Below are 22,779 nucleotides of genomic sequence, written 5' to 3' on the forward strand. Positions count from 1 at the left end.
TGAGAACTAGACCTGTCATACTATAGTCCAGAGGTGAATTGCTCCCAGTTCAGCATGGATTGGGTGAACCGGTAGTAGCGGCAGCGGGAGTCTCTGCCCACCTGCCTGGACACTTCTGAGCATGCGCAGAAGTGTTGCACGAGCGCACAAGAGCATGCAAGCAAACCAGTAGTAAAAAATTTGGAAACCTACCACTGCTAAGTCCCACTATTAGAGATACACTGAATTTAAAATATTGGAGAAATGTCCAAAATAAATCAGTTTCAAATGAACCATGAATCACCTTAAAGATTTGCAAGTAATTTGGAATACATGGAAGCACAGAGAAACAGAGTGCAAAAATACATATGTATCTCAGAATATCCAATTAATAAAATCTCACTTGGTTACCACCTTCAAAGCCTTCATGGCATGAGTCCTGGCTATCCGAGAAAGTGGCTTACTCCAGTGGGATTAGCCTGCCCCATTCAGGGTGGTAGAAAGGGCATGCTGCAGTACATAGTGTGATGTAAAACAGGTAGCTATATCCTAATCCCCTATTAATCTCTACTTTGTTCCTGCAAACCTTTTCCCAACGATAAGTCTACAAGTATGTGTTAATTAGATTAAAAGTAAACTAGCACAAATAATTAGGGTTATCAAATATATATAAAATCAGGAGGAGCTTGGAGGCACCTTTTTAGTCTAACACATTTTATTAAAAAATATAACTTCATCAGATGCATGATGAAGATATACAGTAGGGTCTGGAAGACCATGCATGGAAGAATAGAAAATTTAACGTTTTGCTCCATGTTTCATTTCACAATGTACAATATTCTGATCCAACTTAAGTCTGTCATTATTTAAAATGCATTGCTAAGTGTCACTTATTATTTTGAAGTTCAAATTCCTAATTTGAAAGAATCACTGCTCCAACCCACACACATAGTTTGCATAAGGATTCTAATTTGAAATAATCCTGTAATGCAGTTTTTTCATAGCAAAGTATAGTGATTAATGTTGATCAGCTTGAATTATTTGGCTGAGATCTGGCTTGGCCTAAGGAAGGAGAATGGAAGTTAACAAGGGATGAAAAATCAAAGATCAATAGAAGTTAACAGGTGTTGGGGAAGAAGATGAAGAACAAGATGCATAGATTTACTAACATTTCCTGAGAAACTATTACCTTGTCACGGCTGACTTTTAGCTTTATTTTATAGTCAGGTCAATTTTTTTTTATACTACTCCAGGGCTGGGATATCCCCAAAGAGTTTGGGGAGGTATTCTTTTTTCATTTACCTGGCACAAATTTATTTTAGAGAGAAGGCCACTAAAAGCAGAGTTGGGCACCTCATATTGCTTTGGGGCACAGGTTTCCCATCTCTGTTTTAGAAAATTCTTCCATACACTGGTAAAATGTGAATTGTATATTTCAGCTACGCTTAGGAAAACTTCCAAATTCTGTTGCTAAAGTAGGGAGAGAGATATGTATACCTGCACATGGTAAGATGTGTACCAAAAAAATCTAGCATGCCATTATCAAGTCTCAGATATAATGTGCATGCAGGGATGCAGGAAAGGACCAGCTCAAGGTTGACTCAGCCTTCCAACTTTCCAAGGTTAGTAAAATGAGGATCTGGATTGTTGGGGTAATATGTTGACACTAAATCGCCCAGAAAGTGCTGTAAAACACTATGGAACAGTATACAAGTGTAAGTATTGCTAAGTGCTATTTTGTACTTCCCATTTACACCCTTCTCTGAATATTCTGTATTATCCATGGAGAAACAGACAATATTATAAGGGAGGGCTTTCCAGTCGTGAAGAAAGGATAGTGAACTTATTTGGGATGGGATAGAATATGCCTAAACATGAAATTAAATGACTTACCCATCTTATCACCCCTAAAATATGGCAAACTCCACCTGTTTGTCCTTTTGCATAGTTATTAAAAGCAAATGAACTTTATTTTCATTTGGCATCTAGCTACCCCAAGCCTCTTCCCTTTTATTATCAGGTTTGTAGTTATTCATATCTATATCTATATATATAATATCATCATCTTTATTATACCCTGCTTTTTGTGTACTATACATGTCATGACAGATAGATACTGCAGTCGAACCTGTTCCTGTGTACTTCAGGGGCAATACATTTCCTCCTATCTAGGAACTGTCAAAGGCATAATAGCTCTGCCAGAAAATGGAAATATTTCTGCATATACCAATCAACTTTGGCCAGACCATGCTGAAGGGATGTTCACAAGATGGCTATCACGTTTAAGAGAAAACTTTAGTAATGCATAGACTGTTCTGTATATAGAATTCTATTAGCATAACATTATATTTTCCTGTCTAACAAGACTAGAGTTAAGATGTTTTTAAATCCTGCCCTTATTACTTTATAAGTAGCCCAAAGTGGTGAATATATATGGTATTCCTTCCTCTTATTTTCCCCATAACCTCCTCTGTGAGGTGGGTTGGGCTGAGAGAAAGAGACTGGCACAAAGTTATCCAGCCAGATTTCACGCCAAGGTGAGATAGCCTTCTGGCATCAGTCTCCTAGTTTTTAGGCCAGCACTTTATCAAATTGTTGTTAAAGTCATAATGAAAAGGGCCTTTTCAAATGTTGGGCAGAGCACCTTATATTAACCCCCCCAATAATAATACAGACATGCATTGTTTATTAGAAATATACACAGTATCATAATAGTTATAAGTAGTTAAAATGAATTCAGTAATGGTGATAATGTGCTAGTGTTTGCATATTTGTATACACTAGAAATAAGAATATTTTAAAATAATGTATAAAAACATAAATCAACCAAAATAGTTTTATGTTTAGAGGAAAAAGATGTGCATGCACATGATTGAAATGGCCTGGCAGTGTTTTTTTTTTTTTTTTTAGAGTTCTGCTTTGTTAGGGCCCATAAATGGGAAGGTTAGGCAAGACAGATTAGCATGCTGTTCTGCATTTTACACATAGCATTGCTTCTCAGTCTGAACATTAAACACAAAAATAATGGATTTGCTAGGGTGTGGAACAGTCCTTAAGTTATATAACCATCCTAACAAGAATTAAGAAAGTTGTCTTCCAGTAATGTGTTAGATCCCAGGAACCTGAAGGACTATGTGTATGTAATTTTTTTAATTGAATCAAGTACATGTTCTATTATTTTCAAGAAGGCTGCATCTATAGTCAGGTTATTTTCATTAAGTAGTAAATTTCCTCTCTTCTTCAGTTTACAGAATAATGATCATCAAATGTGTTGGGAAACAATATTGACTCTTCATTTGAGCACCTATTATTTGCAACATTTATTTATTAATCACTTCTATCTACAGTAACTACCCATTTCCTTCAAAAGGGTCTCTGGGTAGCCCATAACATGAACATATTGATCAAAACTTTTAACACAAAAGAAACTGAGATAAAATAAAAAAAGAACAGTTGGCTTGGAATTTTATGTAATTTATACTAAGATGTGGTATAGAAAGATAGATAGATAGATAGATAGATAGATGATAGATAGATAGATAGATAGATAATAGATAGATAGATAGATAGATAGATAGATAGATAGATGATAGATAGATAGATAGATGATAGATAGGCAGGCAGGCAGGCAGGCAGGCAGGCAGGCAGGCAGGCAGGCAGGCAGGCAGGCAGGCAGGCAAGCAGGCAGACAGACAGACAGACAGACAGACGGGTTAATTTTTAAAACAAAAAAATTAAAAACATATTAGCCTTTCCCAGATTAGTGCTGGATTCCAGTTGCCATAATCTCAGCAAGCATGACCTTCCTTGCATGACCATACAAGGAAGATACTGTGAGAGTAAGTTACATTGCCTCTCCGTGGTCATAAGACTGGTTTGCTGAGCTTTATGATAGCCATTAAAGACAAAAGGAGACATACATTTTGATCAAATTTGCATATGTTAATTGTTTTAAATGCACATCTGTGAATTATAAAAATAACTAATTAAATCATTGCAATGTAAATATTCTCTATCTGATCTTATAGGGAAAACCAGATAATCTGTTGATCTCACATTGCTACCTAATGCTGATTGTTGATATACAACACAAATTTTTATCTTTTAAAATTATTTGTTATCTTCACATTGGACTTGAACTAAACAGCCTTTCAGACAGAATAGCACAAAGCAACATTTAACTTTCCAGACATTGGTGAGATATTGTTAGAGCTAAATATCTCAAAACTTCAGTACGATGATCTCTTTAACTATAGATTTATTTCCAAAGAATAGGATATTTGGTTCTGCTGCCTGGGCCACAAATTGCAATTACTAGAAAGTGGCTTCCATACTGGAATTGAAAGAAATGAGTTTGTTATATTTATGATTCTTCACTCTTATGTTTCTTTATAAGTGAAGAGATTCCCATATATGTAGATCTGACAGATACTCGAGTCTGGCTGAGATTGTTGTATCTGGCTCTTTGTCTCAATGAAATGTGTTATTAGTGCCATATGAATGTATTTCAATTTGTATTATAATCACAACAATTTTGTGCAATTAAGTCATGGAACTGCCTCCTCTTTTTCTTCTATAGGATATTGCAATGAGTGGCAATATGGTTTGATATAATTGGGTCCAAGTAATTGGGTATGAAAATTCTTTAAATCCAGTACTATTATTATACTAATTAGTTGTGCCTAGTTTTCTTGTTGAGTTTTGTGCTCTCTTGAATCCAAACTGCTGTCAGTCTTCCAAGGTAGACTAGACTAGGACACCAAAGTCACGCATGCTATTACTATTTTTATTGTAAGATTATAGTAACAAAATCTTGCAAGTCTGAATATGCTTCCTCCTCATTCCGTTTATCTTTCTGAGAACTAAGGAAGAATTTGTCTGAGATGCTTTATCGGGTTACAGATCTGGCTTGGACCAAGATTTCTTTTATCTGAGTATTGTTTTGGGTTATGACTTTCCCCCCTGTTCCACAAGGTTATTGCTCCTACACTTAACCATTAGGTTTTGTGCGTGTGTGTAGAGTCATACTATAGTTACAATTTATTACTCTTTGTTTATTGTTTATGGGGGCACGATGGCTCAGTAAAGACGTTGAGCTTGTCATGCAACAGGATGAAATCCCTATACTTGCCCCTAGCAGTTGGAAAGCATGCGAATATAGGTACCATTGCGGTGGGAAAGTAACAGTGTTCTGTGCACCTTGGGGCATAGAGACCTGCTGGCTGTTGAAATGTCTATTGAAATGTCTTCAGACAACGCTGGCTTTCTCAGCTAAGAAACGGGGATGAGCACCACTCCCTAGAATCAGAAACGACTGATCAGGACATTTATCTTTTTGTTTATTGTTTAAATTTATAAATTTATAAATTATTAATTGAATTCATATTTTAATATTCTGAATTGAGGGCTTGCTTAGATGTTTGTAGCATTTTTATTATTAGTTTTTAAAATATCCTTTAATGTGGGATTTGAAACCACTGAATGATTTTTTTATGGTATTGTTAGGTACTTGGGGGTTTCTTTAGGCAAAGAATGTGAATTAATCAAAGGCTATGTAATTCTGATCATCATTTTTTGGCATTTTAATAAAGAAATGTCTAGGTAACTGATTATTTATTGATTTATTCCACCATTCTGAAATGGCTCCTACGTTAGTGAAGTTTTGTTGGATTATTTCATTACATTTATGTGTTGGGAGATATATAATGTCAAGTAAATAGCAGGCTAAAAGATTTCAGGTGACGTTTTGTCAGCCTGACTGCATTGTGGTACAGACACCTATTTTCTGGTTTTTTTAAATTTCATTAGTCTTACTTAAAAATCAGAATATATCTGATTTTTTGGAATTCTACACATGCCATTATCATATCTCTGCCATAATATGATTAAGTTAAAATAATACATTAAAGTTGAGTTTATTTATTTTCCTAACTGTTCCCCATCATATGTTGTAATGAAATACAGTGCCTAGTGCTTACACAAAAAGTTAATTATTTTTTAAAAGGCCTATATATTGTTCACTGAGCATTGAAATTATTTGTTTTTGTCAAATCATTTTATTTTAGTGAGTTTATTAGACACTAAGATTAGTGTCACAGAAATACCCCTGATCACAAGGTTGTTGTTGGTTTTCTCAACATTTGTCCCACATAGTTGGAGGGTCAGTTTTAATAGTGCACTCACCAAGCCGGTAAGCAAAGCTATCAATTTATGATGTAACAGGATTGTCACAGAGACTGACACTAATTTGGGCTGAGAGGGTGTAACTGGCCAAAAGTCACCCAGTTGGCTTCCACGATTAAGGGAAGACTAGAATCTGAATTTAATTATTACACTACACTGGTTCTCGATTGCCTACTTTTTGGTGTTTCCTAATAACTTACAATCGGCCCGCTTAGATGTATTATTTGATACAATATTGAAAACCTGTTTACTTGAAATGCCTTTTCATGCCCCTTATTTTGATATCTTGTTTTATTCATGATCCATGGCACTGGAATTTTTTAAAAAAATATTAATTCTGTAATATTTTCATACAACACCATTGCTTTTAGATTTTTAAGTGTTACAATTTTCTGTTTTTCTAGGATGGGTGGACTTGGGAATAGAAAATAGAAATATTTAAATCCAACCAAATCTCTTTCTCTCTCCTTCACCCATGTACCCATTAACTCATTTCAGTATGTTTTTCACATTAAAAAAATCCTTAATTGGCAAATCCAGCCTTTTAAATTATATAACATATGAACAATGATTTAGGTGATTATTAGCTTAGGAAAAGAAAGTTGGTAATTCAGGGAGGACTCTTTGACTAGCCAAATTTCATTATTTTATTTTTGCATATTTCTGTCACTGATACCACTGCAGACTGTTTCCAGAGATTGGCTCATTACATTATTATTGTAAAGGAAAAATGCCATCTAAGGAAATGCAGGGACGAGGAGAAAATTTTATAAGGCAGCCAAGATATCATATATGATTATTTCTGAAGAAATATTAGAAAATCGTATAGATATTATTTATCCTGTCCAAATTATTTCATGCTCAAATATTGCCTAACCCTGCCAGAGAATGAGAACAACTAAGAAGTGTGTCACCATTTAAGGCGGGGAGAAGGTCAGCCTAGAGCAGGTGACTAGAAAACATTGCTAGACTCACTCTGGGCTCTCTTATTTTGCTTCTGCAAGATCATAGTGGTCAATTGCAAGTCCAATTCCAAATTAATATATCATTTTAGGTGTTGATTGCCACACAGTTTGAAAGCTACCACCTTAATATCATCATGCAGAGTCAAAATTCATCATGAAGTAGTATGAAACATAAATAAAAGTGAAAAATAATTACAGTTCTTTTTCCCACAGTAACAAAAAACATAAAATATGGTCACTCAATGGGCATTTATCAACTAAGCTAAAATGTGATTTTCTTTGGGTTTAGCATAGTTGTTTATAAACCAAATACAATGTTTTGTAAAACATAATATATCCCTTGGCATACAGTATATTATGAACCCAGCCCTTGTGACTTAGCAAACAAGCCATGATTAAGAAACCATGTCTTAACACAATGTGAAACATATCGCTGTCTAAATGAATAAGGATAACCACTTTCATACTAAGCAGGAGAAGAAGAAAAATCCAATTACTGATGCAGCATGAAAATTCTGTTTTTCAGAAAGATTCATACTTAGTCCTCAGCATTCCAGTTTCCTGATCAAATAGAATCCCTATTCAAGTCCAGTTTAGTCCAATTTAAAGAGCAGAAGAAACATTTCCGGATACCCTATGCATAAATGTATATCACGCACTGTAATTAAATATTGGCAGGAGATGAGAAATTCCATTTTTTTCTGTAGGACTTTATAGATCCTATAGTAGGATAAAATATGGCCTGTAATGATTCATTATAAGATTTTTCAAACCATCATACTCAGTATGAAAAACAATGTTGTTTTCACAGATTAATTTGATAGTATGTCTTATTTCCTCGCAATATAGACAAATAAAATTAAAAAGTCTGAGTAATCTAGATAAAATAATATAGGGTTATAATGAGCAATGTACCTCATGGAACCTGTTTTTCGACTCCTTATTTGATAATTAAAATGATGAGAATAAATATGCATAATTATAAGGTAGTCGCAACTGTCCTACAATTTTTGTTCTTTATGGAATGAAAGACTAGATGGCCTATATATTATCAAGCTAAAAGCAGCTGCGACACACTGGAATTGATTGGGTAGATTCAATGAGTGACCAGAGACTGAGCCAATGAGTTTTCTGTCCATCCTCCTCCCCTGACTCCTGAGGAAGTGGCAACTCACAGTATATATAACACTGGCTAGGGAGCATCCAGTTTTCTGAATGAATAAACTACTCAGCCCCAGAATAATTCCATCTAAAAGTATGGAAGGTGGGTGTGGTCATGTCCAAGCTCTTTATTTTTCCTTTAAGAAATTATGGAGGGTGGCTGTAGTGTCAGCAAGTAAATGAGTTATCAACAAAATGGTTGGAAAAAGGACTTTTAGGGAAGAAATGATGAACTGAAGATGGCTCTGTCAAAAGTAGAGTTGACAACTGCAGCTGAATGAAGACATGGCAAGTAGACTGGTTCTACATGTCATCTTTTCTGCTTGTCTCCTCTGAATAGAAAGAAAACATGAGGTTTCCCACAAATGCTCCAGACAGTAGCTCTTTGCGAGGAGACCACAGCAATCTATTACAGTTATTGAACTAAAGTCCATACTTCAACAGTTTCAATAGTAACAGAATTGGAAGAGACCTTGTCAAGTGAGGAAGGTTGAGAAACACTGATCTACAGAATAGTTTTGGACCAGCTCTTCCCAGCCGGGCTCTTTGTTTTGGAATTACGTATCTCAAATCCCCAGGTTGAACTAAACTTTCAAAGCACTTAAGTATCAAGTGTAATTCAAATGCCATAGTTTTGAAATGCCAAACATTTTTTAGTTAGATCAACTATTTGTTATGTTGTCTAAGTCCCGTATTATGGGTGATCTTCTTTATTAGAAATAAATTCAAGTATCTACATCTGTTAACATAATCAACAATAAAGTTCTGTCATAAGATATATTGGACTTCTTTTTTCATGTAATTCAGCTTCAAGGTGGAACATCTTTCAAGGGTGAGATAGCATGTCAGTCAAAACATTGAAAGACTCTTTAACCTTATCAATCCATCTTCTAATTCAAGTCAGTGATCTGATCCATAAGATACTTTCTTCTTTGAAAAAAATATTTTAAAAACCTGTCTTTTCTAAATGGAAATGCTTGAAAAAATACTTTAAAAATGTTGCACAGCATTAGTTATTCTTTTCAGGTTCAAATGTAGACTACTACTAAATCTCACTTAACAAACAGTGCTTGTTTCCTGATTTTCTCCTGACATTTAAGATCAAAGAATGATCTCTATATAATTAAAGTGGGTGAGACAAATCTCATATCAAATTTAGGTATGGATGAAAGAATTATGCTACTAGTATATTATGTAATACTATTTCTCTTAAGGAATAATATGATTTATTTGATTTTTGGTTTCACATATTGCATGGATATAATAAATAAAAGAGTTTCTAAATATTGGTTTAATATTTAACATAAGATATATGAATGCAATAATTGTGGTTTATTCAATAATACATGACTAATTAATTCTAATTTAGTATGTTTGAATCTAGTAACTTAGACTTGGTCTCTACAGACACAATTATTATTAAGACACAGGAAGTTCTATTAAATAGTGATCTGATTTGTAAATGTTACTAATTTGTAAATGTTCACAAAGTTCAAAATATGCTTTTTAAAATTTAAACTAAATAACCAATGTTACAATCATTACCACTTTATGACAGAGAACACAGAAAATCAAGCGATGAAGAGGAATGTAAGAATGTTATTTTCCTACATTTGGGACGAAATAATAACTTCCAACTAAATTATTAAGAACATTAAGATCCTCAAAGTGTCATACTGCTTTTCCTCATTTCCAGGTATAATCAATTCCCCTAGTGAATCAGAAATCATTCTGGACAAGAAATCCAAACTTCATCCACTCAAAATCAGTGTAAGTTTTTAGGCACACCAATCCTGTACTTCTGATTATTTTGTCCGATTCTTCTGATTCTTTGTTCTTTTTTTACCTCTGGATCTTCCAAAGCAGATAGCAGAATATGTACCAGTTTGCATCCCGGAAGAAATCTCTCTTTCGTGTGCTTTTACAATAGCAGACTTTCATCTTAATTTCTTGGTTGCTCCACCCCCACAGAAAGTAAAATTCTTCCAGGCATTCTTTACCAAGAAAGAAGATAAAATAAGGTTACAGAAATCTCAGCAACTGACTTGCTTTCCTTTTTTAGAATCTCTTAAGACAGAAACTTTCTTTGTCTTCACTCAGGGCTCTGTATGAACAGGTGATGTGGCTGTTCTCTTATCTGATGCTGGAGGAATATCCACCTGGTTAGAATATAAATATCTTTCAAGTTCTAAATATATGCCTTAGCAAGTTGAACAGCATCACATTGCCACAAAGTGAGAAAATGGAAAAGTACTTTTATTTCCACTCTCAGCTATAATTTCATAGATAGATTTTCTGAAAGCTATAAGGGAAAACCCCTATTTTTCTGTTAAATCCATCTTAGTAATTGTGGAAGTCTTAAGTATTAGAATGAATACTGCAATAATGCATTAGTTATTTGTTGAGTTGAATAATTAATCTGGGAAAGTTCTGAATCGACGCATAGTCCTATCCAAAATATACATATATCTTAAATTTTCAGTGGAAGTGGGAGGACAACGTTGAACAAATGAATGTTAAATTCCTCTTTCCATATTTGATCCTTGCTGCTCTCTTAATGGTGTTTACTAGTAATTTCTTAGTCCATGTTATTGTGGGTTTTGTTTCTAATATAAAATTGGGGCTTTTAGCTAATCCCTTATGGCTTATTTAGGGATGCCTGGTTAAGTAGAGAAACAAAGTTCTTTAGTAGGATACCAGGATAGATGCTGGCTAAATCATATTCTATAGTTCTACAGGATGCACTCAAGATTAACTGGGTGTGGGATCCTTGGTGTGATAATTTATGGCCACTACATAATATCAATTGAGTTTAAAACATTTATTCAATGTATTTACCAATTTAAATAGTAAAAAGTAATATTTCAGCACTGTAATAATATGCCAGTTGGATGTAAACATATGCAGACTGAACTGTACAGTAAATTAAATTCCACTGAAGTTTATAATTTATTATTATGCTTAAGTGAGATTCCAATGGGATGTAGATTAAGATGACAAACAACAATTGGCCCAAGCCATTCAGTAAATTTCAAAACAGAGAATAAATTCTTTACTTATCTACCCATGGTGAAGCTGTATGAAGATTATATGAAACACTATCTTCATTTAAATTCAGCACAGGAGAAGCCAGTAGCATTAGTCTGAAATGACTGAAGGACAAATTAGAATGTTGATAGTAAAAAATGCAAGAACAATCTCAGAAAGATCCTGTTAAAAACGCTATCAGAAGGATCAGTTCAGAAGGCTCTTAACTTAAAAGACTGCCATGAATAGTTTAGTGGTTTGAGATAGATCGTGTTTGTGTCAGTCATCTATTCAGGTGGCATCTTAGCTGGCATTCTGCTTATGTTATGTGAATCTTCCATATTAGCTATATCTTTTGATTTCACTAGGGTTTAAATTTGGAAAGTGAGATTTGTTTTCGTTAAAAATAGTTTACAAGGTTGTCTGTTCAACAAATATAAAAGAAGCTGCTACCTTTCGTGGGTCTTCCAAACTGGACTTCAGGAAAAAAAGTGGGTTCATCCAAACAAACCATAATGCAAACTTCAGAATGTATATTAATATTTCCAAAGTAGTCTAATGATATTAGGTTAATTGTGTATTGGAACATCTAAGAGGTATCTGGTCAAGATTAACACTATCTGAACTAAACTGTAGAGTGAAGAATGTCATGCTTATAATGTCATGCAGAGATAAACAGTGGAAGGTCTGGATGTCTGGAACTGTTTCACTTGAATTCTGTGTGAAATGGAAAACATCATAATTGAAAAAAGTGTGATAAGAATACATATTTAAAAACTATAAGTTATCATATGAATTCAATTTACAAGCAGACAGTTCATTTCATCTTGTGCCCTAAAATATAATATTCCACAAAGTCCTCTGCCAAATTTATTCATTGTTCTTTTCCACTTTTTTTCCTTTCCATTTATATGTGAGTCCCCAACCTTCCTTATTAAAGAGAAAAATTAACTGCACAATATGTTTTAATTGATAGTGCTGAGTCAAATGTCAAAAGAACTTTTTTTTTCTCACACAGGAAAATTTGTGTTTCTTTAAAGTTGAAAGGTAATGGACATTTACTCAAATCTGTGGAAAAATGATTGCTCACTGGTACATATGCTTTGCATGCAAGAGATCTCAAGTTCTATCCTAGTGTTTCCTGAGAGGAGATGAACAAAGAAACATGTGAAATATTGCTTATTGACCACTTCTGTTTTTTGCAGTACCTTATCTGAGAAAAGTTCTGGAACACAGCAGAACTCGAAAATTTGTTATCATTTGTGAGATACATTTCTCACTGTGAAAAGTAGTCTAGTAGCAAAACAATCAGCTAATAAGGACTCCCTACCGCCACAAAAGAAAGAAATTTCTTCCACTTTATGTAAAAAGTATGAGCAATGGGCTAGAATGTCACCTTCTTAAACTACATTTGTCTTGGTTTCTTATTTGGGAGTAGAGTATCGGCTAGAATTCTTATGTGACAAGTTTAACCTTTCTTCTAATAAATATTACTAACCAGAACTCTGAGAGACTCTGAACTCTTTCTGGTCCAGACAGGGAGGAGAGAAGTCTGGCATGAGTTTTGTTTACTTTATTATATATAATACGGAATTTGAATTGTATCCTCCTCTCTCCTAATGTTCTAGCACAGCAATTATTATTTTTTATTTGCACTGTAGTAAATAATGCTCTATTTTGAATTCAGCAGCTTTTTATCATTCTAATTGAGATTTAAGGTAAAATATACTGGCATAGCCCTAGCACAGTGTAGTAATGATGGATTTTTTTTCTACATAGTTTCCTCTTAGTAGTAGAGCCTTTGTAATATAACATGGACTATATTCACATGTATCTAACATGGGAGATACAACATACTAAAAGCCATACAACAGAAATACTGATACTGAAGAATTAGGTATAATCCCTAGAGGAATTAACTGTAAAACAGTAGTTTATGATAGAAGCTATAACTATCTATGCATCTGGGGCTGATGCAGGTTTGTTGTTTAGATTCAAGAGCAAGAAGGTCTGTTTATATTACTGCACTTTTTTATTAATGCTAATGAAGCACACAATATGAGGAAAGTTGCAGTGGTAGCACAAGTAGTCATCCCTTGGATCTAATACTTGCAACATGTGGTATTGCAAATAATTTTTAGCATGAGGTTAAAATCTTGTACAGTATAGAATAACCTCCCTAAAATCCATTTCTAATCTAACCTTAACCTGGCAACATCCTTATCACTGTAATTTATGTTTGATACATCAGCCTTAGCCAATATGCTTCATTTAAGTCAAAGACAATGTGGATTCAAAGAGGAATTGGTAAAGAGGATCAGAAACATCAGCTTGTAGCTACTATAGACTATTCAAGTATACGGGTGGGTTTAAATGTAAAAGCAGATTCATGGTTGCACAACTCCACAAAAGAGCTGTAGTAACAGATGCATTCTTTTCTTCATGGTGTCCCAAGAGTAACTTTCAATATCCTCACAATGAGAGAAGTTGACCTGGAAAATGTACAGCATGCCCCAAACTTGCATATGATACTGCCTGAAGCCTGATCTCTCTTTGTTAAAGCTGAGCAAGTAGCATTACAGTTTTGGTGACGATTTCAGAAAGTCAATAATAACATCTGTATCCCATATTTGTATCATTCATTTGCTATTGCAGCTGGGATATGGGGCATGATGAGAAATGGTGACCCTTTGTAATAACTAACAAAAATTATACTTTCTAACAATTGATATCAGGCTGCTTTGTTTGATATGCATTTATGCTGCATTAAGCTGTCAAACATATTTTTCTGAAGAAAAACTGATTTTAAATGTGCCTTGATATCGGAGGAAATGTTATGTATACGTAGCGTATATTATGTATATGTGGCTTCCAGAATACTTTTCAACTAGCAACATTAGAGTATACATTTAAAATCGAATGTAACTCAGAAAATCTGACAAGGATTATATTTTCTTCAGAGAACAGAATGGAGGATGTTTGTTACATAGGACTGGGTTGGGAATAGAAGCTAGCTGTGGATCTAATAACAGAATTCAGAAAATTTGAAGTAGATCAGCAAGAAATTCTGATTACTAGTTATTTAATAGCAATAGAAAGCCAGTAATTATTCTCTTCACATTATATTGCTGCTTTTAAAACTCTTGAGATTGGGATATTCAAAAATAGAACTTTGTGAGGAAGGATTTGACTTCTGTTCATTTTCAGCTGTGAAAAAAATAATCCTGGATTTCGAATGTTTTAATTGTGTGTACTTTTTTTCATTAAACTCTAGTTAGAAAGTTTCTAATATAATGATGTATATCCTTCAAACTTAAAGACTATCCTAGATGTAAAAGATTATCATGTACCTTAATAAAATTTTCCTTCTTCCATGCAACTATTAAAATACACAATTCTTTTTTCCTATGCATTTTTGCCCTTTTATTTTAAGTAGTGATAAATTTCTTGTGTTCAGAAACTAGCAATTATTACTCACTCCATGTGTGGGCAATAACAGTATATCAAAGTGGAGGAAAAGCGTTATTTTTATAGCCCAAAGATCATCTGAGGGCACCATATATGCTTAGCAGCAGCAATTCCTAGGGAGATTTTAAACTAAGAAAACTAAGGAAAAAGAAAAAAGTGATGAGATGCCCACTCTCTAAACTATTGCTCCTTTCTTAATTCTGAAACTGTCAATGGAAACTGCAAATTTCCTAAGGAATATTTTACAGACATATTACATGAAAGTTCAGTTTTATTAGTTTTTTATGGAAGCTTAGTTGTCCGAAGTAAAATACTCTGGTACAAATGGTAGTGGCAGATAATGGGATAAGTTTGAACGCTTTTGTATAAAAACTACTGTGGTGCACCATGAACTTCTATACAAGTATGTGTGTTCTCTCTCTTTCTCTCTTTCTCTGTGTGTGTGTGTGTTTCCCTCCTTCAGCCTGAAGATTCCAGCTCTAAATGTGTAACTCAAATACAGTTTTTGTATAGCAGTTGTCAAGCTACTAATAGCTGAAGGTAAGTGAAACATTCCTGCCAGATGTCCATGTCATTCTGTTTTCTGGTAAAACTGAGAGTATAAAAATATTGGACAAGTGTGCTCATGATTCCCCTCCAGTCCTGGTATTTGTTAAATAGTTCCTTAAGTTCATATTTTATTTGGAAAAGCATCTAAATATGGAGTCTGCCTATTTAAACTACAAGTTTGGATAATCTGTTTTAACTTCCATCAATATTGCCCTAGCACCATCATGCACTCACATCTCTCTCTCTCTCTCTCTCTCTCTCTCTCTCTCTCTCTCTCTCTCTCTCTCTCTCTCTCTCTCTCTCTCTCTCTCTCTCTATTTCTATTTCTAAAGTCTCAAATTAGGTTGCTTAGGAAAACAATTCCTTGTCTTTCAAGTTTGTTGAAACTTGCGGAGGACACAGTGTACAATTTGACCTAGTCGCTGTTTGCTTGGGTGTACATCTGACCAATTTTGTTCGGGAGGAGAATTTGAATTGTTCTTAAAGGAGCAATAAAGGCCCAGTTCATTAACTGGCTTTAAAATGCAGCACATGATTAACTTCAATAGTGGAAGCGAGACACACACTTTTATACAATTTTTCATAACTTTACCATAAATTCAAGTCATAGTTTCCCAGCCATACAGCTTAATCTACTTTGGGCTACATTATGGACAATAGACTTAGTAAAGGCTACGTATCAAGTAGTACCCATTACTGATAATTGTCATGTAGGAGGAATTAACCGAGAATCTCATTTAGTTTTCTGAAAGCAACTGATAGTTTCCAGTAATGTAATGTATTGATCATTTTGATACCTACTGAACATCGCCTCCTGCTAAAATGATTATGTCCCCAAACTACAAAACCCAAAATTCTATTTGAAAGTAATTCAAGTAAGTCTCGATTGTTTCTTTGCCTAACTGCAAAGTAAGGATGGAGAGCAAGAGCCCTGAAATGGCCCATTACCAGTAAGCATAAATAAGGAAATAGAAAAAGCAGGCCGACCACCATATCCCTTCATAGTGTGAATTATATTAAATTTGTACTAAACTGTAGAGATTGGTTAGAAGTTGCATTCTTACTGTAAGTGTACACAGGCTTGATACAAAGTGATGTACAGTATCTTCTTTGACGACAAAGCATTTGTTGTGGCAATGGGTAAATTACCTCTTAATATCATGCTATATATAAAATATACCTGGGCTAAATGATTTAAAATAACAGTGTTTCATTCCCTTTCTTTTTCATTTTCCTGACCAGGAGGAACTGCATTCAATGTTTCATCATAATTAACCAAGATGCTTGTGAAACATGCATGTTGGAACAACACTGATTTCATATTTACTCTGTTATTTGACTCAGGAATGTAGCCCATGCTTGTTGCACAGCTGTTTGTTTGACTGAGGCAATTACATGTACACCAACTTTGCAGTTTCTCTGGCCTGGTCAGTTCTGCTTAGAGGCGAATTAAAGAAGATGACTCTGTAACTGAAGGAAAAAAAAGTTATGGGCAAAGCAATGCTAAATGTTTTCACTGATGGAGCTCTTTGGAGACACTTTATGCTGTTACAAATCCACGGAAGCCAATTGTAGGTGGTCTGCAGTTGTCTTTACTTCCACGGACTTGAAGTGCTGAGCAAAAGGAGCCCAGATCATTACATGAATTGCTGCAGCAAGATGATTCTTCTCACTCTCACCAAAAAAGAAGAAAGAAAAGAAAACCCCCAAACCCAGCAGGGCAAATGTTAGCATGCAAAGCTCCCTTATAGAGAATTCCACTTAGTTTCCTCTCCTCATTGTTTTCAACATTCAAAATACTGTTTTCTCCTTCTTTCTTGGATGGTTTCCTTCTGCATAATGGGGCCATGCACCTCTCCATCTGATGCTCTTGTGTGTTGCACAATTTACACACTGGGTTGCCATGGTCCTACAACTTGGCACTTTGCATGTAGACTGTTCAGGCAGGTGGGGAAAAAAAGTAATGAAACATTTATCTTTTTTTTTTTTTGCTGGCTCATTTTATCGGGGTTGCTCCAAAAATGTGGTAAAATTGTCAAAGTTCTGGAGTCAAAAGGAAGAAAGAAACAGTAATTCCCTCCAGTAGAATTACTTTTCATTTCAAATTTATTTTATCTGCATTTCGAGGCAACTCTGAGCAGCTACTTTGAAATGCTTCCAGACTCATTCAGTATCCTCCTGTGGAAACACCCTGATTTATTTGAAAGTCCAACCAAACCACAAGTGAAGGTGGATAGATGTTTAGAGATCTCTGCTGCTTCTTGTTGCCTTCCTTCCATTGGAGGAAACAAGAGGGAAATTCTTTAACTGAACTAATTTCTTTCTCAGGTGAAAGAGGATTCTCAGTCCTGTGGACATGGAATCCCACCTCCAACAAATCTCCTTTCGGTTCCTGAGATTAGAAGCTCCTCAAAGAGCTAAATGGGAAATAATATTCCTCCTTCTGTATCAGAAAAATACCTTTGATGTCCAGCTTCAAACATGGCAATAATGATAAAAATGGTTTTGAAGAAATTCCTTCTGGATAAGAATCTTACTGTGGAAAGCAGATTCAATTTCAGATTGCCTCTCCTACCATACCATTCCCACCATTTTCCTTTTGCTTCTGCACAGCAGGAATTTCATCAGGATCTCGTCTCTAGACTGTTATAATGTGCAGTCTCTTTCTTCATTAATTAGTGTCACTGGAAAGGAATGGTCTGGCAATACCAATTTGATCACATGCACTCCAAATACTGCCCTGGTTCTCATTCCTAAACCATAATTTACTCAGTCTCTTCCTGCTATTTTACATTGCTGTGTTCTATTTCTATCTTAGGCAATCCATAGAATTGTTCCCAAGCCTTTCTTTCACCAGAGCAAAGACTGTGTTTCTCTACCATTTTGGTTTTGTTAGAATTCTTTCACCTGTATCCTTTTTCTTTAAAACTATATGATCATCAATATTAGCTTGTCTCACAGTTCTAATGAATCTTCGTTTTATTTTTGTAACAAGTAGTATGGTCCCCATCCCATTCATGTAGGAGCAGGAGTGGGTTCTACCCAGCATTACTGCTGGTTTGCTCGTGTGTGCACTTTGCAAGCTGTGCATGCATGTGCAGTTCAATGGAAATTGTTCTGCACATGCACAGAACTCCAAAAAAGATAACAACAGTGGCAACCGGGAACTGGCTCAGGGGTGTGGTCAGTCTGGGTCATTGCCGGTTCTGCAACCCAGGCTGGCATACCACTACTGGTTCAGCCTCTGTACAGTAGGAGGCACCCATTAAGGCACTTCTGGATTAAAAGGATTAGCCGTTTGATATCACTGTTTCCCAGGGGATGCCTGTGGGGGCTCCTTTCATATCCCCATCTGGGTTACATGATTTCGATGCTGAGTTGGAGGCTAGCAAAGCCACGTTCAAGACCTGAATTCTGCTGTCTGGTAGGTGAGCTCCTGTCACTGACTGCAGGCAATATAGTATAATTCACTCCTACGAATTTAAAAAAAAAAGTAAAAATGTGGATAAAAATGTAGGTATTTTTTTTAAAAAAAACATTTATTTCAAAAAACCATTGCAGAGGTTGCTGTTTTGTCCTCAAAGCCAACAGAGAGGGTCACTGTCCTAATTTTAACAAATTGCTCAGAGAGTTCAAGAAGATCAGAAACTTTGCCAATGTTTGCATATCTGAACATCCCCACCTGTTCAAATCCTGGAGATGGTGCTGAGTTTTAAAAAGTTTTATTTGATATTATTTTGAATTTTCTTATGTAATAACTGTCACTGCATTAATTGGTTTGCTAGCTGTGTTGAGATTTATTGTGCATGCTCCAGTTCTTATCTGACAATAACAGTATCTAATATTGGGATATTGAAAAAGTTCATCTCAAAACTTTTTCTGTGGTTCTTTCCATGTTTTCCACACATGGGTCTTTAACTTCTATCTGTGGCAGGAAGTCTGAACCAATCACCTGAAAAACTACTACTCATTTCTTTTCCTTTTCTAACATTTTCTGGCAAATGCAGGATCCATGCTTTTTTTTTTAAATCAACCAAGTGATCCATTGATTGTGACAGAAATTTGCCTATGTCATGTGCTGAAATGTCTGGCCCAAAGTCACCCAGCCAGTTTTCGTGGCCAAGGGAGGACTAGAACTTACAGACTTCTGGCTGTCTTTCATAGCTACCTTCATTATTGGTCATTTAAGGAAATTACACTGCTATGGGTCTTTTTTCCTGATGAGTCAATTTGCAGCATAAGGTAGTAGGGTATCATTCTTTCTTATTTTCCCATTTCCTGCTAGCCATTATAATTTACCACAGTCACCTAGACATCATACTTAAGCTGCCATAAATAGGTGAGGTGAAGCCATTAGTAGATTTGGATCAACATAAACAGTCTATTTTGCAGTAATTTTCAGAGCAAGTCAACAAGTTATATTTTATTTTAAATGTTATTAGGTTCTAATAATAAAACCGTGATTTTTAAAGCCTGTATAATCTTTCAATAGAAAATATTCCACCATTATTATTGAGATAATTTACAATCACTTGGAATAAACAGAACACCAAAGCAACCTTGGAACAAATCTTGAAACATACACAAGGCCTTTATGGATATATTCAAAATAGGGCTAAAATAGACACTTCCAGATGAAGTCACCCAATATAAACTCAAATTTTTGTCTTGAGACTTGAACAACATAGTACTTTAATGAGTACACCAATAAATTGTGCATCCTTCAATGTGGAATGAAACAATTTCCTACAATTCTGGCATCTGACTTCAACATTAATACTATGGTTTTATGGGTAGAAGAATAATATATGTATTATACTATGGAGTATTTGATGCTCTCTTAGCTTGGTTGTTTGCTTGCAGATATTTCATTACCCAACTTGGTAACATCATCAGTATTTATGAGCGTGGAGTTTGTTCCCTCTTTATACACAGTAGCTTGTTAGTGGGGCGTAGCTTTCTCCTTAGTAGTATCTTGTGTGCTTCCTGCTTGATTGTTTGCCTGCTGTTAATCCCTGTTTATCTGGGTGTTGGCTGCTGAAGAAGATTGGTCATATCTTTTTGCTTCTTTCTTAACTTTTTTATTCTTTCTTTTGAACGTTGTGTAATTGTGGTTTATTTCTATGAGTTTACTGATGACTGATTTATCTGATTACTAAGATTCCAGGAGCTCCCTAGCATTTTGGGATTTAGCTTTGCCTTCTGTTTTTTTCCCCCTTGGGCTACTGGTTTTGGATCTCTTAAGATATTATGGAGGGCTTTGGTTGGTTTCAAAGCTATAGTGATATTGTATGGTTTTAATACTGTAGTCTGTTGATTGTTTCTGAGTTGTTTCTGATGTATGGCAACATAGCTATGTTGGTTGACTATAGTGAGTTGAGTGATCAGATACTTTTTGATTGCATGGCTGTTTGTTGTATGGTTTTCCATTTTGTTGGAAGATGTGGTATAGATAGTCTGTTTCCCTTTTTTTCTGGTGTGTGTGGGTTGTTGCAGTTCATCTCAATAACGTTCTTACACAGCTCCTCTTGTGGAAGGTTGAATACTCTTGTGGGAGGTTGGAGATATTTTCTTCTATTGGAATATATTTTACCTCTGTTGAGGGAAAGGGCATAAATAGGCCACTGATCTCTGTTCTTCAAAAAAAGAGAATTATGGGAGTTTTCAGAAGAAACTTCTAGGAGAGCTGAGACTCTAAGGCATCTATTATTTACTGCTTCATCCAGAAGACTGTCCTGACTTGAAATTCTTTCCCTTCCTCCTACCCCAAACCCCATTTCAAACGTTTTATTTTTTAATGGGAAAAAAAAGACTGTGAGAGTTATGAAGAGGAAGAATAAAAAAGGAGAAGAAGTTTGGGTCCTTCAACCCATTCAAATCACAACATACATTTGGAACATTGAGGTGATTGTTATAGGGGTTTAAACAAATTCATGCTTTGCCCATTCAAAAAATATTAACTAGGCTGGGGCTAACATTTGTTAACGCCTTTTTTTTAATAAAAAAAGGGCCCACTGATTTACCAGAAGACCAACTAATGAGATTATTCCCTCTATAACTTCTAATACCTGAAGATATTCCTTATGACCTTAGCATGTGTTAGGTTTTTTTTCCTAAATAGCTTTAAAGATAAAGGTTCCACTCGCACATATGTTCTAGTTGTTTCTGATTCTAGGGGCCGGTGCTCATCTCAGTTTCAAAGCCGAAGAGCCAGCGCTGTCCGAAGACGTCTCCATAGTCATGTGGCCAGCATGACTAAACGCTGAAGGCGCACAGAGCACTGTTACCTTCCCACCAAAGGTGGTCCCTATTTTCTACTTGCATTTTTTACGTGCTTTCGAACTGCGAGGTTGGCAGAAGCTGGGACAAGTAATGGGAGCTCACTCTGTTACGCAGCAATAGGGATTCGAACTGCCAAACTGCCAATCTTTCTGATCGACAATCTCAGCATCTTAGCCACCGAGCCACCACGTCCCTTAAAGCTTTAGATACATCTATATAAAATTATAGCTATCCGTCATCTGTCTTTTGAGGTTCATGTAAGTTTCAATAGCTTTCTTTGAAATGAAGTTGCTGCTGCAGCTGCCATCTTGCTTTATATTGTGACAGATTCTTATTTGGTTGAAAAAAAATGCACATTAAAATAATGTACAGTATATAATGTAAATGGAGCCTGGTAGTCAAACAGAAATTGTCTGTACATGGGGCCCTAACTAAGTTTTATTTAAAATTGCACTCTCAAACTGTTTTTAAAAGAGAGAGATCTGTTATAAAGATTGGCCTTGAGAGTTTGGAGACTGTGAGAGAAGATGCAAGAACATTTTAACTACATACTTGCTTTGCTGATTCTGCCATCCGAATGCCACAATGCAAGCAGGAAGTCTACAAGTTTTGTGTTTGACAGTTTTGCTACTAGCATCATTTAAAGAGGCTTTCTTAGCTGACAATGCAACAAAGCAGTAAGATTAGTCAGTTTCAAATGAATTGAAACCTAAGGCAGGAAATACATTCTGTCTTGATGCTTTATGTAAGGAACTTGCAACTGTATTAGGAGCAGAGCAATGTGTGTCAGAAAAAAATCAGAATGTGTTTTCAGATCTGTGAAAAAAGAATAAATCACACTGGGTAAAAACTACAGCTATTTGCTGCAAAAGCAGGTAGTAGTTCATAAACATTAGTCCCAAATTCTCCAACTACAACTGGATTATCTCATTGTGAATCAATTGCTGAGTTGTATTATTTTTTATCATTATGCTCACAAGAATTTATTGGTCTTCTGTACTTGGAACTGAATAGTGTAAACTTACTTCTGTTACTTTGAGAACTAAATTTGATTGATTCCAGTGAAAAGTTTTTCCAATTGCGATTTGGAGATCTGCTGCTGGTCAAAGGAAATACTGAATAAATAAACTGATCAATGGTCCTGATTCAGTATGTTTCAGTCTAA

The 22,779-nt window shown here is 35.3% G+C and overlaps 1 long non-coding RNA gene across 1 annotated transcript in view; it reads left to right on the forward strand.

The window, feature by feature from the left end:
- The first annotated feature begins 15,246 nt into the window (after positions 1-15,246).
- The window catches only part of LOC309393469, a 31,220-nt gene continuing 23,687 nt past the window's right edge, over positions 15,247-22,779 (forward strand). The window contains exon 1 of the long non-coding RNA XR_014175592.1: positions 15,247-15,323. This is a non-coding gene — a long non-coding RNA (uncharacterized lncRNA). The remainder of the gene's footprint in view (positions 15,324-22,779) is intronic.

Source organism: Natrix helvetica (assembly GCF_964273705.1).
Source record: "Natrix helvetica genome assembly, chromosome: 5".
In the NCBI taxonomy this organism is placed as follows: domain Eukaryota; kingdom Metazoa; phylum Chordata; class Lepidosauria; order Squamata; family Natricidae; genus Natrix; species Natrix helvetica.